The sequence below is a fragment of the Vulpes lagopus genome, chromosome 22 (assembly GCF_018345385.1).
Source record: "Vulpes lagopus strain Blue_001 chromosome 22, ASM1834538v1, whole genome shotgun sequence".
NCBI lineage: Eukaryota > Metazoa > Chordata > Mammalia > Carnivora > Canidae > Vulpes > Vulpes lagopus.
The window spans coordinates 6,877,169-6,892,750 of record NC_054845.1 but is presented as its reverse complement, the minus strand read 5'-3'; the positions used below and the strand labels follow the sequence as shown (position 1 = coordinate 6,892,750).

The following is a 15,582-nucleotide window of genomic DNA, read 5'->3' as shown; positions in this document are numbered from 1 at the left end:
AGGCAGTTGAAGAGAGCAAAGGTGGGGTCTTGAAGGCAAGTCTCTGGAGGCTGAATCAGAAGAAAGCCCACACGCTGGGCACCAGTGATGAAACAAAACTCTGGACCCCAAATGGGGGAGGCGAGAGATGGGGGTGGGTGTCACTGACTGAGGATGGTGGGTGGAACAGCCTCACAGTAGCCGTCACAGGGCCACAGGGAAATATATGGCTGCTAGGTCAGAGGGCTCCTTCCAGCCTGGATGGGAAGGCACAGTCTCACAGAGGAGGTCCATTGACGCCTGGGTGGTAGAAGGTGGTAGAAGGTAGAAGGAAGGCACAGAGGTCCTCATATCAACAGTGGCCCTTTTTGGCAAAGTGTCAGCAGATGAGGCGGTTGGATTTGTCTTCCATAACTTGGGGGCCATCCTTGGGCGGGCAGGTATTTTTGATAAGAGACCAACTTTTGAGCCTTCGGGGATTTCTCTGCTCTTTGTGAAAGCCTCCTCTGGAAGGACCCCCATGGCCTGGTCCAGGAAAAGGAGGTTCAGTATTGGCCCCCCACCAGCCACAACCGTATGGGCCTCACCTGGGGCCCAGGCCTCCCCGGATTGGGCCTCTGCCCCTGGGAGGAGGTGGGAGGCTCAGCAGTGGTGGAATCATTGGTCCCCTTGATCCTGGAGGACCTCTGTGAAGAGAGTCTGCATTCTTTTCTGTCTGGCTCCTTTCACTCAACACCGTGTTTGTGAGATTCATCCAGGTTGCCTGTAGCAGGAGTTCGTTCATTTTCATTGCAGTGTAGTATCCCATTGCATGCACACACAAGTTATTTATCCATTCTACTGATGGTGGACATGTGGGTGGATTCCAGTTTGGGGCTGACTTGGGATCACCAGGCTTTCCACTGGCCATGCGGGGAGGGCCCAGAAGGCTGGGTGGTCTGATGGGACTCCCATCCTCCTCGTCTCCAGTCTCCCCCCGCTCTGGCAGCGGGGGCTGTTGTGGTGGCGGCAGCTGCTGCTGATTCTGCTTCTTTCGTTTGGGCATCGTGGTTGCGGCAATGGCTGCAGCGGGATTTGGAGGGCAGTGAGGAAGGGCTTCCTACTTTATTTCTATTCTCCTCTCAGGTATCTGTCCTTTGCTTTATGAATAATTTTCTGATTCCCACCAAAGATCAAATTCCCCTATGATAACTTACCATGAATGTAATTTTACATTATTATGTGATTCCATGATTAGTGTCTATCTCTCTTTCTGGAATGTAAACTTTTTGAGGACAGGAACTAACTATGTCCTTTACTTTTACATTTTTGCCCACCGTCTCACAAAGAGTACGCACTCAGGTAATAATTGTTTAATTTCTCTCATTTGCTAATTAGTTAACATATAGCTGAACAGTGTAGAGATCTACAAAGTCCATCTTTATTTTTTTAAAGATTTTATTTATTTATTCATGAGAGACCCACAGAGAGAGGCAGAGACATAGGCAGAGGGAGAAGCAGGCTCCCTGTGGGGAGCCTGATGAGGGACTCGATCCCAGGACCCCAGGATCACGCCCTGAACTGGAGGCAGGGTCTCAACCACTGAGCCACCCAAGCGCCTCAAAGTCCATCTTGAAAGACATAATGTCCAGACCCAAAACTGCTTAGAATTTGAGAGGCCTAAGTTACTCCCACTCATTAAAAGAAACAAAGATATGCAAAGCAGACTTAGAAACATTATGCTCTTTTAAATGTTTACATTGAAACAATTAACACTTTAACACATAATACAATATAATTTTCTACTCACAAGATAATTATAGGATTTATTAAATTATTCCTTCATGGTGTACTCAAGCAGTGTGGAATGGTATTGGTGTTCAAGCATAAAGGCATATAATAATGGAGGTCTTTCTTCAGCCCCAGTATTTCTTGGCTGTCTGAATAGCCTCCTCCAGTTGAGGCCCTTTGGGAAAGCAATGCCTGAGCCACATCCCCTCCTGGCTACACCCATCCCTTGATAGGACAGGCCTGACTAACGGTATTCATCTATCCAAAGAAAGAGCCAAGTAGAAAGAGATTTACAAGCCTTGGAAAAGAATAATTAGGGAGGTAGACCCTGGCAAGTTCTCCCCTGCACAGCATACACCTTGACCTCAGACACTCATCTCACTTGTATGGAAGGTCAAGCCCTTAGAGATGAGCTGGAAGTGTCCAGTGATCATGGCTCCATGATGCTCACATGGCCCTGTGCTTGAGTTCTCCAGATAGCACGTGATTATAATCTGACTTCTAGTGTTGGCAGCGCAGTGAGCCAGGTCATCTTCTATTAATCACCCCACCTCCTATTTAGCATTATGGGAATATTGCAGCATAAGATAGTCCCTACTTCAAGCAATTCTGGGACTATCTGAATTACCAGACAATTTTTTTCAGGCACAGAGATATATTGAGTGATTTAATGAACATAAAAAATATTTAGTGTATAACCCAAAAGTCTAGGTAGGTAGATTGCACACGGACCATACTAATTCCTGGTTTACCTTCAATCTTTAAAGACTGTTTGCTTCACTCATCCTTATTCTTTTCCTTGTAGAGGAACGAGGAACCTTGAGATGCACTTACCTCTGTATTTAGCTAAGGTATCGGGTGACTAGGAATAAATGTATCAAAGTCGGGTGTCCACAGCCTCTTTCGGGCCCGAGAAAGTATAGCAGTGAGAGATGATTTTGTTTTGTATCAAAAATATACTTTCATATCCTTGATGCTTTTTGAAAGACATGATAGTAATGATTTTACTTACATCAGTATGGTTGCTAAACTGTTTCTCTGAGTGGCAGACTGCTCTGAGATTGGGCTTGTTGGAACCCCAGTTCTGAGTTTGGGTCTGATATTGGACCAAGGTAGTTGTCTCCCCATAGTCTTTCTTCTTGCCTCAGGCTTTGTAGCTTCCATCCTGATTACGATCTTCCAGGAAGCTGTTGGCTGGAGGTAGCCTACTGTGTTAGCCTGGGTCCTCCCAAAGTGGATCCTGAGGCAAAGATTTGAGTTTTGGTAGATTATTTGGGATTGTGCTTCCAGAGGAAGTGAAGCAGGGAAGAATTAGGCAGAATGTGGCCACTGAGGCTGGTGCTGATATGTGTGACTGCTCTTTAATCCTTTGGAAGCTTCTGAGGAGCTTCATGAAATGTTTCTCAAAATTGTCCTCTTAGAGGGATGCCTGGTGGCTCAGTGGTTGAGTGTCTGCCTTCGGCTCCAGTTGTGATCCCGGGGTCCAGGGATTCAGTCCCACATTAGGCTACCTGCAGGGCATCTGCTTCTCCTTCTACCTGTGTCTCTGCCTCTCTCTGTGGGTCTTTCATGAATAAATAAATACAATCTTTTTTTTTTAAAAAATTGTCCTCTTAGGGAACAAAAAAGGGAAAGCATTTATTCATTGGCTCCAGACTTCTAATGGTCAAGGGTGGCCTCAGAGGCTTTCATTGTTCTGGGCTTTTTGGCTTGTGTACGTCTGACAGTTGAGCAGTGTTAAAAGATAAACTGAGGCACATTAAAGCTTTTAAGAGTTTATTTGAGCAAAAATTGGTTCCAGTTAGGCAGCCCCAAACCAAAAGCTGTTAGGGGTGTTCTGTTGCCAGGCACTACGGGAAAGATGTTTATAGAAGATGTGGATGCAAAGCAAGGAAATATTTGTTTGACTAAAGCTTAAAGCCTAGTTGGCTATTTGTGATTGGTTGTCCTTCGGTTTCCATTTCTTAACCTTGAGCATTTACATACAGTTTAGATTTTGGTTTGCATACCAAGCTGCCGGGACTTTAGAGCCATTCAGCCTAATGGCCTCCTTGTCTAATTAAGGGCAGGGTCTCAGGGATGTGCTACCTTGTGAGGTTAGAGCAGCCGCAAGGCATAAAGCAAAAGGCTTCTAGTGTGGCACAGAAACAAGATGGCCTTAGACGGTACTTGCTGAGAGCCGGTTGCCCCAACACTGGCATGTAAAACAGAGCATGTTGAAGAGCAGAGATTTCTGGGAAATGGCAGTGTGTCTGTCTGGATGGTGTATGTCAAGGAGAACAGAGGGAGAAAAGGATGTGGAAGGCGATTGTGCAGTCTTATGGACCTTATTCTGAAAGCAAGAGGGAGCCAGTGAAATGTTAATGCAAAAGAGTGAACTCAATCGGTTTTAGGGGAAAAAAAAAGCAAACATCAGTCACAGTGTACAGGATGGATTAATGGGGTGTGTGTAGCATGTGAGGGGAAGGGTGCTGGTTGTTATGGAAATCGGAAGACCTTTTAGGAGATAATACAGTCTAAGTGAGAGAATAAGAAGATCTAAAATAAGACTGTGACAGGTGGGGGTTACTGGAAGAGAGCTGGAACAAGGAAACTTGGCCATGAACGGGTGCAGTGATGGGCTTGTGACCCAGGCTGAGAGAGCAGAGTCTCATTCTCTTGGAACCACTAGCTGTAAAGCTGTGATCCTAAAGTTAGTGCTTACCTTGTCCTCCACCACGTGGAGGGACTGTACTTGCGCTCCTTTTAAACACTTTGATTATTGCTGGGAAAGAGCATTTTTCAATACCTCACTGTTAATGTACACCATTGCCATTGTTCTCATTTTGTTTTTCTCTCAGAGCTTGGAGAACAAGGGGTATGGGGTGTGTGTGTGTGTGTGTGTGTGTGTGCATGTGTGTGACAGAGAGAGAGAGAGAAAGAAACTGAGAGAGAGACTAAGAGAGAGAAACTAGGAGAGAGAGAAACTGAGAGAGAGAAACTGAGAAAGAGAGAGAGAGAGAGAGAGAGTAACTTAATGCTGTCGAGTTCCTGTATCCAGTCTACTCTGAGGCCTGTTTTAAACCCTACTTTACATGGCTTGATGGTTTGTTTATATGAACATGTAATTTCCCCTTTTCGCTTAAACTACACGAGTTTTTCTCACAAGAGTCTTAACTAAAATAACATCTTTGTGCTTTTTTTCTACTCTAAATTATTTTTTCAATACATATTCTTTTAAGGGAAAGAATAGGTCCAAAATTATCACCAATTTATACCATCCCCAGAAATGTATAAAGATAACTCATCATACTCTTACAAGTACTAATACAATTTTTAAAACCCTTATTTGTTTCTTAGATTTAAAAAAATCTTGTTTAAAATCGCTTATTTTTAATTACCTGTAAGGTGGAAAATATTCCAATTCTATTTGTTTTATATCTTGTTTTTTTTTGTTGTTTTTTTTTTTAAGTAGGTTCCGTACCCAGTGTGGAGTCCAATGCAGGGCCTGAACTCACAACCCTGAGATTAAGACCTGAGCTGAGATGAAGAATCAGACACTCAACCAACCAAGCCACCCAGGTACTCCTGTTTTATACCTTCTTTTTTTGTTAATTTTCTAGTTATGTCTTTTTACCTATTATCCTTATTGGGATCTAATCAACTTAAAAAATAAGTTTGTGTGAATTTTTTCCAACAAAAGACTGTTAATTTGCCTGTCCTATTTATTTCAAATATTTCCCCCAGCTTGGTTGCTTGCTCTTAACTCTGTTTATTGTTCCTTTTGGAGATACAGAAATTATAAAGCATTAGGCATTTGAGTTTGTGTTTTCTTTCATAGCTCTTAAATTCAACAGGAAATAACGCAGCTCTGCTTTTTTGCCTTTATGAGTTGGCTACAATTTTTTTTTTTTTTAAGAAATAGCTTTTGAAAATAGAAATCTTACATCATTAGTGTAGCAGCCATGGAGACTCTGCTTGAGAAGGAACTTTGCTTTGAGAAGGAACTCACCTTTCAGCTGTGAGGGACTTCATGAGCTGGCTTTCTAGCAGCAACGTCCTCAGGACCTGCCACAGGCTCTGAGTGGAGACCACTCTGCAGCAACCAGCCAATGACCGAGCATGGCAGGCGTCTAGGCCAACACAGGATCCCTCTACATATGGGGCAGCAACCAGCCAATGACCGAGCATGGCAGGCCATCTGTGCCCAACACAGGATCCCTTTACATATGGGGCTTTATTAGCTTCAGGTGCACAGTATAGTGATCCAACAATTCTATACATTACTCAGTGCTCATCTTGACAAGTGCACTCCTTAACCCTGTTCACCTATTTCACCCATCACCCCACCCACCTCCTCTCCGGTAACCATCAGTTTATTCTCTATGGTTAAGAGTCTGTTTCTTGGTTTACCTCTCTCTTCCCCCCCACTCCCCCTGCTACGTTCATTTGTTTTCTTAAATTCCACATATGAGTAAAATCATATGGTATTTATTTTTCTCTGACTGGCTTACTTTGCTTAGCCATAGATTCATCCATGTTGTTGCAAATGGCAACATTTCATTATTTTTTATGGCTGAATAATATTCAATTACACATTATATATAATAAATATATAATAAGTTATATATTATAATATAATAAATTATATATATAATAAATAATGCTGCAATAAACTTAGGGGTATATATATTCCTTCAAATTAGTGTTTGGTATTCCTTGTGTAAATACCTAGTAGTGAGATTACTGGATCACAGGGTAGCTCTATTTTTAATTAAAAAAACTTTTTAAAAAAGATTTATTTATTTTAGGGGGCGAGGGAGAGAGAGAGGGAGAGGGAGAGTCCCAAGCAGATTCCATGTTTAGTGCAGAGCCCAGTGCAGGGCTTGATCCCATGACCCTGAGATCACCCCCTGAGCTGAAACCAGGAGTCAGACACTCAACCAATTGTGCTACCCAGGAGCCCTGTCTATTTTTAATTTTTTGAGGAACCTCCATACTGTTTTCCACAGTGGCTGCAGCAGTTTACATTTCCACCAACAGTGCACAAGAGTTCCTTTTTCTTCACATCCTTGCCAACACTTGTTGTTTCCTTAGTTTTTGATTTTAGCCTTTCTGACAGGACTGAAATGATACCTTGTTGTGGTTTTGATTTGCATTTCTGTGATGGTGAGTGATGTCAAGCACCTTTTTTTTATGTGTCTGGCAGCCATATGTATGGATTCTTTGGAGAATTGTCTGTTCATGTCCTCTGTCCATTTTTAAATTGGATTATTTGAGGATTTTTTTGTTGTTGATTTCTATAATTTCTTTATATATTTTGGATTATAGTCCTTTTTTTAAAAAAAGATATTTATTTATTTATTTATTTATTCATGAGAGACACAGAGAGAGGTGGAGATATAGACAGAGGGAGAAGTAGGTTCCTCACAGGGAGCCCAAAGTGGAACTCAATCCCCATATCCAGGATCATGCCCTGAGCCAAAAGCAGACTCTACTCAACTGCTGAGCCACCCAGGCTTCCCTGGATTCTAATCCTTTGTCATTTGTAAATATCTCCCCCCATTTCAGGAGGTTGTCTTTTGGTTTTGTTGGTTGTTTCCTTTGCTGTGAGGAAGTTTTTATTTTGATGGAGTCCCAATAGTTTATTTTTGCTATTATTTCCCTTGCCTCGGGAGACATCTAGAGTATTCATTTTTAAGTCTAAAAACATAACATGTTTCTGCAATTATGCAAATATATGTAGCTCTTCAACTTGGATTTGCATTAAAAATTATACCGTGCAAATTTTTAATAAAAATATTCCTATTCCTAGGTATTTCAGTGTGTGAAAAAATATATATCACTTATAAGCAATTATGTGATAATTTAGGACAACAGAGCCAGTTGCTCTCACGAATGACACTGGGTGTGAGGACCGCAGAAGATGGAGGGAGGTAAAGAACAGTGGTGGCAACACCTCCTGGTTAGATGGAGTCCTGCCTCCTATACTGGGCAGCGTGTTCCCAGCTGATCCATGGGCTCTGATCCTCATTTTTGTTTTGTTGATCAGCAACTTGTTGGCATAGCCTTCTACCCACTAAAAGGGCTAAATATGATTTGACTTTACAGTCTCCCTTGCAATAAGAATCTGGACATAGATTCAAACTTGCCCTTAAAATACAGAAGGAAACCTGCTGCGTATCTAGAAAAGATTTGTGTGTGTGTGTGTGTGTGTGTGTGTGTGTGTGTGTGTGTTGGATAAAAGAGAGACAAGCAGGAAGACAGCCCATGCCTTCACTTTCTTCCTGTCCTTGAACACTGATTGTGAGAATGCAGCGTTTGAAGCTGTGGCAGTCATCTTGCAACCTTGAGGGGAAAGGGAGGAGAAAAAAAAAAAAAAGAAAGAAAAAAGAAAGGGAGGAGAATCCCACAAAAGCCATCCCAGAGACCCAACATTATGTCATTGCACCACCCAACTCTGGAATTGCCTAATGGAATAATAGAATGTTATCATTCATGCTTCCTGTCACATGAAACCAAAGCACATTAACTGATATATTTTTTGAATCTGCCTTTGCCTCCTTCAGCTCGGTATCATACAACCCATCTCTGGTTAACAATCTTTCCACTTAGAATGTCTGGGCAGCCTAGTTACTATCTCCAGATCTCACCTTTTCTAGGTCTCTGATCTCCTGTACATTCTTCCTTCTTTTTTTTTTTAAGATTTTATTTATTTATTTGACAGAGAGAGAGAGAGAGAGAGAGAGAGAGGGTGTATAAGCAGGGGGAGCGGCAGGCAAAGGGAGAGGGAGAAGCAGACTCCTTGCTGAGCAGAGAGCCCAATGTGGGACTTGATCCTAGGATCCTGGGATTGTGACCTGAGCCCAAGGCAGCTGCTTAACCAGCTGAGACACCCAAGTGCCCCTACATTTCTCCTTCTACCTTTAAACCCTACCTATTGCACTAGGAACCATGGTTACACTGGCCCCATCTCCCCCTGGGGAGACACTGTCTTCCACTCTCACTCTGTATCCTACCTGACACTTGTTAAGAGCTTAAAAACAACACAAATTTTACACATCATCGCTATTGTGCACCTGTGCTGTTTTGTCTTCTCATCACTTATTCTCACCTCTTCCTGGCAGATGTGTCTTGATTTCCTAGGAGGAGCTGCCTCTACTTTACTTTCAGTTCCTTTGTGTTCATGGCTTGGCTGCTCTTCCATTCTTCTAACCATCATTGATTGGTTTGTGCATGAGCAGGGACACAATTTGAGTCAATGAGCTCCAATTCTGGGACCTTTATTTTACCTGAGTGGAAAGAAATTTATGCTTTTTTACTGAGATTGCCAGAGTCAGGTTGATGTGAGCCTGGACCTTCTGGGGCCTGTAGAAAGTTGAGCTAAGGAGAAATCAAAACAGGAAAATATCAACCAAGCAATGGAGAAAGAAAAAAAATCAGGCCTGATGACATTGTTTGAGCTCCTGGACTTTTCTATCAAGTGACCAATGATTTCCCTTTTTTTTTTCTTACACCAGTTTGAGTTCAGTTCCTTTTTTTCTTTTTTTAAACTTTCTTCAAATTTTTCTTTAAATTTAAAAAAAAATTTATTTATGATAGTCACAGAGAGAGAGAGAGAGAGAGGCAGAGACACAAGCAGGCTCCATGCACCGGGAGCCCAACGTGGGACTCGATCCCGGGTCTCCAGGATCGCGCCCTGGGCCAAAGGCAAGCGCCAAACCGCTGCGCCACCCAGGGATCCCCCAAATTTTTCTTTAAATTCTAGTTAGTTAACATATAGTATAATACTAGTTTCAGGAGTAGAATTTAGTGATTCATCACTTACATGTAACATCCAGTGCTCATCACAACAAGTGCCCTCCTTAATACACTTCATCCATTTAGCTTCATCCTCTGCCCACCTCCGTCCACCAAATCCTGAGTTGTTCTCTATTGCTGAGTCTCTTATGATTTGTTACCCTCTCTCTTCCCCTCTTTCCATGTGTTCATCTGTTTTGTTTCTTAAATTCTACATATGAGTGAAATCATATGGCATTTGTCTTTCTCTGACTGACTTATTTTGCTTAGCATGATAGCTCTATCATGTCATCTAGCTCCATCCATGTCATTGCAAATGGCAAGATTTCATTATTTTTGATGGCTGAGAGATATTCTGTTAAATAAACAAACAAACAAACCACATCTTCTTTATCCATTCATCAGTTGTTGGACCTTTGGGCTCTTTCCACAGTTTGGCTATTGTTGATGATGCTGCTATAAACCTCGTGGTGCATATACCCCTTCAAATTTGTATTTTTGTATCCTTTTGGTAAATACCTAGTAGTGCAATTGCTGGTGAATCATAGGGTAGTTCTGTTTTTAACTTTTTGAGGAACCTCCACACTGTTTTCCCGAGTGGCTGCACCAGTTTGCATTTCCACCAACAGTGCAGGATGGTTCCCCTTTCTCCACATCCTCGCCAACATCTGTTGTTTTCCGTGTTGTTAATTTTAGCCATTCTGACTGGTGTGAGGTGATATCTCATCCTAGTTTTGATTTGGATTTCCCTGATAGTGAGTGATGTTGAGCATCTTTTCACATGTCAGTTGGCCATCTTGGAAAAATGTCTATTCATGTCTTCTGCCTCTTAATTTCCCTTCCTTCCTTCCTTCCTTCCTTCCTTCCTTTCTTCCTTCCTTCCTTCCTTCCTTCCTTCCTTCCTTTTTTTATAATTTTATAATTTTTTTAAAGATTTTATTTTATTTATACCTGAGAGACACAGAGAGAGGCAGAGACACAGGCAGGGAGCCTGATGTGAGACTTGATCCGGGACCCTGGGATCACGACCTGAGCCAAAGGCAGATGCTCAACCACTGAGCCACCCAGGTGTCCCCTGCCCATTTCTTAACTGGTTTATTTGTTTTTGGGTGTTTGAGTTTGATAAGTTTTTTAAAAATATTTTACTTATTTATTCATGAGAGAGGCAGAGACATAGGCAGAGGGAGAAGCAGGCTCCCCGTGGGGAGCCAGGTGTGGGACTCCATCCCAGGACCCCAGGACCATGACCTGAGCTGAAGGCAAATACTCAACTACTGAGCCACCCAGGTGCCCCTGATAAGTTCTTTATACATTTCCTATGAGTTTGGTTCTTGTCACTTGGACTTGCAACTGAGGAAGTTCTGATCATTAGAGGACCTGTAAATTCAAGGTCCAGGCCTCAATGATTTTTGGGTACTGATAGCTTATTACACCCATCTCCTCATCATAGGACCTTGGGTCCATTTAGGTTCGCACCTCAGGGCCTCTCAGTTATTTCTCTCAGTGTCTCATGTGTGTATGTATGGTCCTGACAAGGTCGCTCACATTCTTCAGGTCCAGTCTCTAGGTGATGTCTTCTGCTTATAAGTCTGAGCTGCCAGGGCTCTGCACAAAGACTGACCACTCTATTGTATCATCTCAGTTTAGATACCATTACAAATGCAAAGCAGCTGCCATGGATAAGAAGGTAAAATGGGTTCAATATATAAAAGCATTGAAAACTCTCAGAGCCACAAGAAGAAAAAATTTACAATTTATTACCAAACCAATGCATTACACAGAAATTCAATTTTAAACTAAACAAGAATTTTAAAGATACCGACTTCTTATATGGAAAACCAGAATTCAGATTAAGTGAGGCACTCCATGGTAGTTGTGTGGTAAGAATTTCTAAGTACTCTTGGAAACTTGCTAAAATGAACATATGTTTAAACATTTTTTTTTAAAAAGCTACAGAATACTAAAAGTAAAATTCCGTTATAGCCTTAAAAGCCAAGACTATCAAGTATGTGCTGAGAACTACTATGTGGGGCTGGATTGCTATCCACAGTTTTAGTAAATAATTCAAAGTGATTCTGAGTTTATTGTTAGGTTAATGGTTTTTACTGAGCCCAACTGTCTACATTAAAGACAAATCAACTTGTGGTTGCTTTATTTAGGAAACATAAATCCTCAGGAAGTCTGTCAGTATAAAAGGGATACTTCAAAAGCCAATCTGTTCTGTTCTTTAAAGAAGGGATAATGATTGGTTCTTAATTTGTCAGAAGAAATAACTGTAGTGGTAAAAGTTATCCTACAGCACTTTTGGATTGTTCATGATAGTCTAACAATATTAAAGCTTTTGATTTAGTGCAAAATGGTGCTGTGTGTAATCACAGTCTAAGTAAGTCTGAGTTCTCATTTCAGTTCAAGAATGAAATTGGCCACCCCATTGAAGCATCTTCCACCAAAATGGCTCTCCAGGGAATATGGAGGTGACCTCTTTATTGTCCTGACCTATTTCAATTGGACTTTAAAATTGCAAGAAAAGAAAATATGAGGAGGTGGAGGTTGGAGTACTTGCAGTTTTGAAGACGTTATCACCTAAAAGCGTAAGCTTTAATCAAACAAACTGTAAAATAAATTTATGATCCTTATGAAATGGTTGGAAATTTTAACAACTACTGAATATTTGATGACATTAAAAATGACTTGATTTTTTTAAGTTATGATAATGGTATTGTGATTATGTTTAGAAAGAGTCATTATCTTTTAGGGAACCATACTGAAATGTTTGTGGATGGAATGATAGGATGTCTGGGGTTCCTTCAGAATAGAGGTGACATAGTGGATGGGGGTATGGGAGAAATCAAAGTATCCATGAATTGATAATTATTGAAACCAGGTGATGGGTAAGTGGGAATTCATGTTGCTATTCCCTCTATTTTAGTATTTGTTTAAAATTCACATATAACAAAAAGTTAAGGCAGCTCTTTCTGTCCATGAGTCCTGTCCCTGTGCTTTAATAAAACCACCTTTTTGCACCAAAAAAAAAAAAAGTCAAAGCATATAAAAAGTTTATGTCCTTTGGCAGCATTTAGGATGTTTCACCTTTGTATTCTTTTTCAAAATGTTGATATATTGACAACCTCTTTTTTCCAGCTTGTTTCTCATTCTTACTGTGAGTTGTCCTCAGGGCCTCCTTTCTTGTCATTCTTTTTCTGTTCCCTTTATTTTCTCATTTGCTCCCATGGCTTTCCTTATCAACGATGTGCTGATAAATCTCAAATCTGAATCTCCTCCCACCTATCCAACTCTATCTATGTATTTCCTGGCTTGGATGTCCCACAGGCACTCAGTTTGAGCTCATCATCTCCATTCCCAAAACCTACCTCTTTTTCCAAATTGCTCTCCTAGTGACCAGTGAGAATCAGGCGCATTTCTCTATTCGGTTCATGCCTATTATTCTAGTTCCTGCAATTAGGAATTGACTGTGTCTTATCTTATAGTCATTCATTTCATGAATGAATTCAATGTTTATTGAGTGCCTGTCATTGGGCATTCTATTATCTTGGAATTATATGTCTCATTGCCTAGCACAGTGCTGGGCATAGAATTAACTTGTCAAAGATCTCTTGTTGACTAATTCTTTTTTAATTAATGAAATATTTCAAACATGCAAGCAAAAAAAAAAAAAAGAGACTAAGGAATAAATAGTGATCTGTGTACCAAAGACCCAGCTCAGTAAATAAAATTTTGGAGATAAAATTCAAGCCTCTGTATACTCTTCATGACGCCATCTCTCTCCCTTCCTTTCCTTTCCCAAAAGCAGTCATTGTCCTCAATTTTATATTTACCATTCTGTTTTTTATTTTTGTTTGTTTTTTTAGAGAGGGAGCGAGAGGGGAGGGCAGGGGGCAGAGGGAGAGGAGAGAGAGAATCTTAAGCAAGCTCCACACCCAGTATGGAGTCTGACTGGATCTCATGGCCCTGAGATCATAATCTGAATGGAAATCAAGAGTCAGACACTTAACCCACTGAGCCACGCAGGTCCCCCTGATATTTATCATTTTATTTTATTTTATTTTATTTTATTTTATTTTATTTTATTTTATTTTATTGATATTTATCATTTTAATGAATACATTTATATTTCTACTACTATGGAGTATTCTGAATTTTTCAAACTTCAGTGAAATATACTATTGTATACTTTGACAGGTTTGTTAGCATAATGTGTGTTTTGGGGACTTATCCATGTTGATGCATGAGACTAGTTCATTCACTATCACTGTTGTACAGTATTGTTGTTTATCCATTCTCTTGTTGGTGAACATATAGATTGTATTCATTTTTTTTTCACTATTATAAACATGCTGCAATGAGCATTTCTCCTTGCTTACATGTGGAAGTAGAATTGCTGGTGACTTTACTAAATGTTACCAAATTATAAATGTTTATAATCTCAGGTGCAGATAGGACAATTCTTGTTGCTTTACATTCTTACCAACATTTGAATTATCAGACTTTATTTATTTGTTTGTTTATATTTGAGTATAATTGACACACAATGTTACATTAGTTTCAGGTGTACAACTTAGTGATTTGACAAGTTTATACATTATGCTAAGTTCACCCACCACACATCTATGTGAACATCTGTGTCAATACATGACTGATACAATATTGTTGACTCTAGTCCCTATGCTATGCCTTTTATACTTATGACTTATTTGTTCCAGGACTGGAAGCCCGAGTCTCCCTCTCTCTTTCACCCATTTTACCAATCCCTTAACCTCCATTCCCTCTGGCAAACATCAGTTTGTTTTCTGTATTTAGAGGCCTGATTCTACTTTTTGTTTCTTTATTAATTTTTACATGAGAGGAATTACATGGCATTTGTCTTTCTCATTCTGACTTATTTCACTTAGCATAATATCCTCTAGGTCCATCTATGTTGTCTCAAATGGTGTGATCTCATCTGTTTTTTGGCTGCATAATATTCCATAGTGTGTGTGTGTGTGTGTGTGTGTGTGTGTGCATACCACATCTTCCTTATCCATTTGCCTACTCTTGGAGGCATTGTCAGACTTTTAAATTATTTGTTCATCTGATGACTGACTCATTGAGATTTTTCTATTGACTAGTGAGATCAAGCATCTCTTTTGACTCCTAACTCTGGGAAACGAACTACGGGTGGTGGAAGGGGAGGAGGGTGGGGGGTGGGGGGGAATGGGTGACGGGCACTGAGGGGGACACTTGACGGGATGAGCACTGGGTGTTTTTCTGTATGTTGGTAAATTGAACACCAATAAAAATTAATTTATAAAAAAAAAGCATCTCTTGTTTATTGCCCATTCAAGATTTCCTCTTTTGTGAATTACCTATTTGTATATGTATTTTTAATTGTTGTAAAACATACATAACAAAACCATTGTTACCATTTAAACCACTTTTACATACTATTTAGTAGTATTAAGCACATTCACACTGTTGTACGACCTATATATATTATTAATTTTCTATTTTAGTGTGCTTAAAACTGTCACCTACTTTGCGAACTTTATTTTAAATTGTGTTCCACGGGGGGAGGGGCAAGACGGCGGAAGAGCAGGGTCTCCAGGTCACCTGTCCTCAACAAATTACCTAGAAAACCATCCAATCATCCTGAAAATCTACGAATTCGGCCTGAGATTCAAAGAGAGACCAGCTGGAACGCTCCAGTGAGAAGAGTTCGCGCTTCTATCAAGGTAGGAAGACGGGGAAAAAGAAATAAAGACACAAAAGGCCTCCAAGGGGGAGGGGCCCCGAGGAGCCGGGCTGAGGCCGGGGCGAGTGTCCCCAGGACAGGAGAGCCCCGTCCCGGAGGAGCAGGAGCTGCACCGACCTTCCCCGCGGAAAGGGGCCCGCAGGGAGGTGGAGCAGGATCCCCAGAAAGGCGGGGACGCCCTCGGGCTCCCTGGGACAGTAACAGAGGAACTGCGCCCGGGAGAGTGCGCCGAGCTCCCTAAGGGCTGCAGCGCTCGGCGGGACCCGGAGCAGCTCGGAGGGGCTCGGGCGGCGGCTCCGCGGAGG

General features: G+C 41.2%; 1 pseudogene; it reads right to left on the bottom strand.

Moving 5' to 3' along the window:
- Positions 1-256: 256 nt before the first annotated feature.
- On the bottom strand, positions 257-1,039 carry LOC121480782 (annotated as a pseudogene).
- Between the last annotated feature and the right edge of the window lie 14,543 nt (positions 1,040-15,582).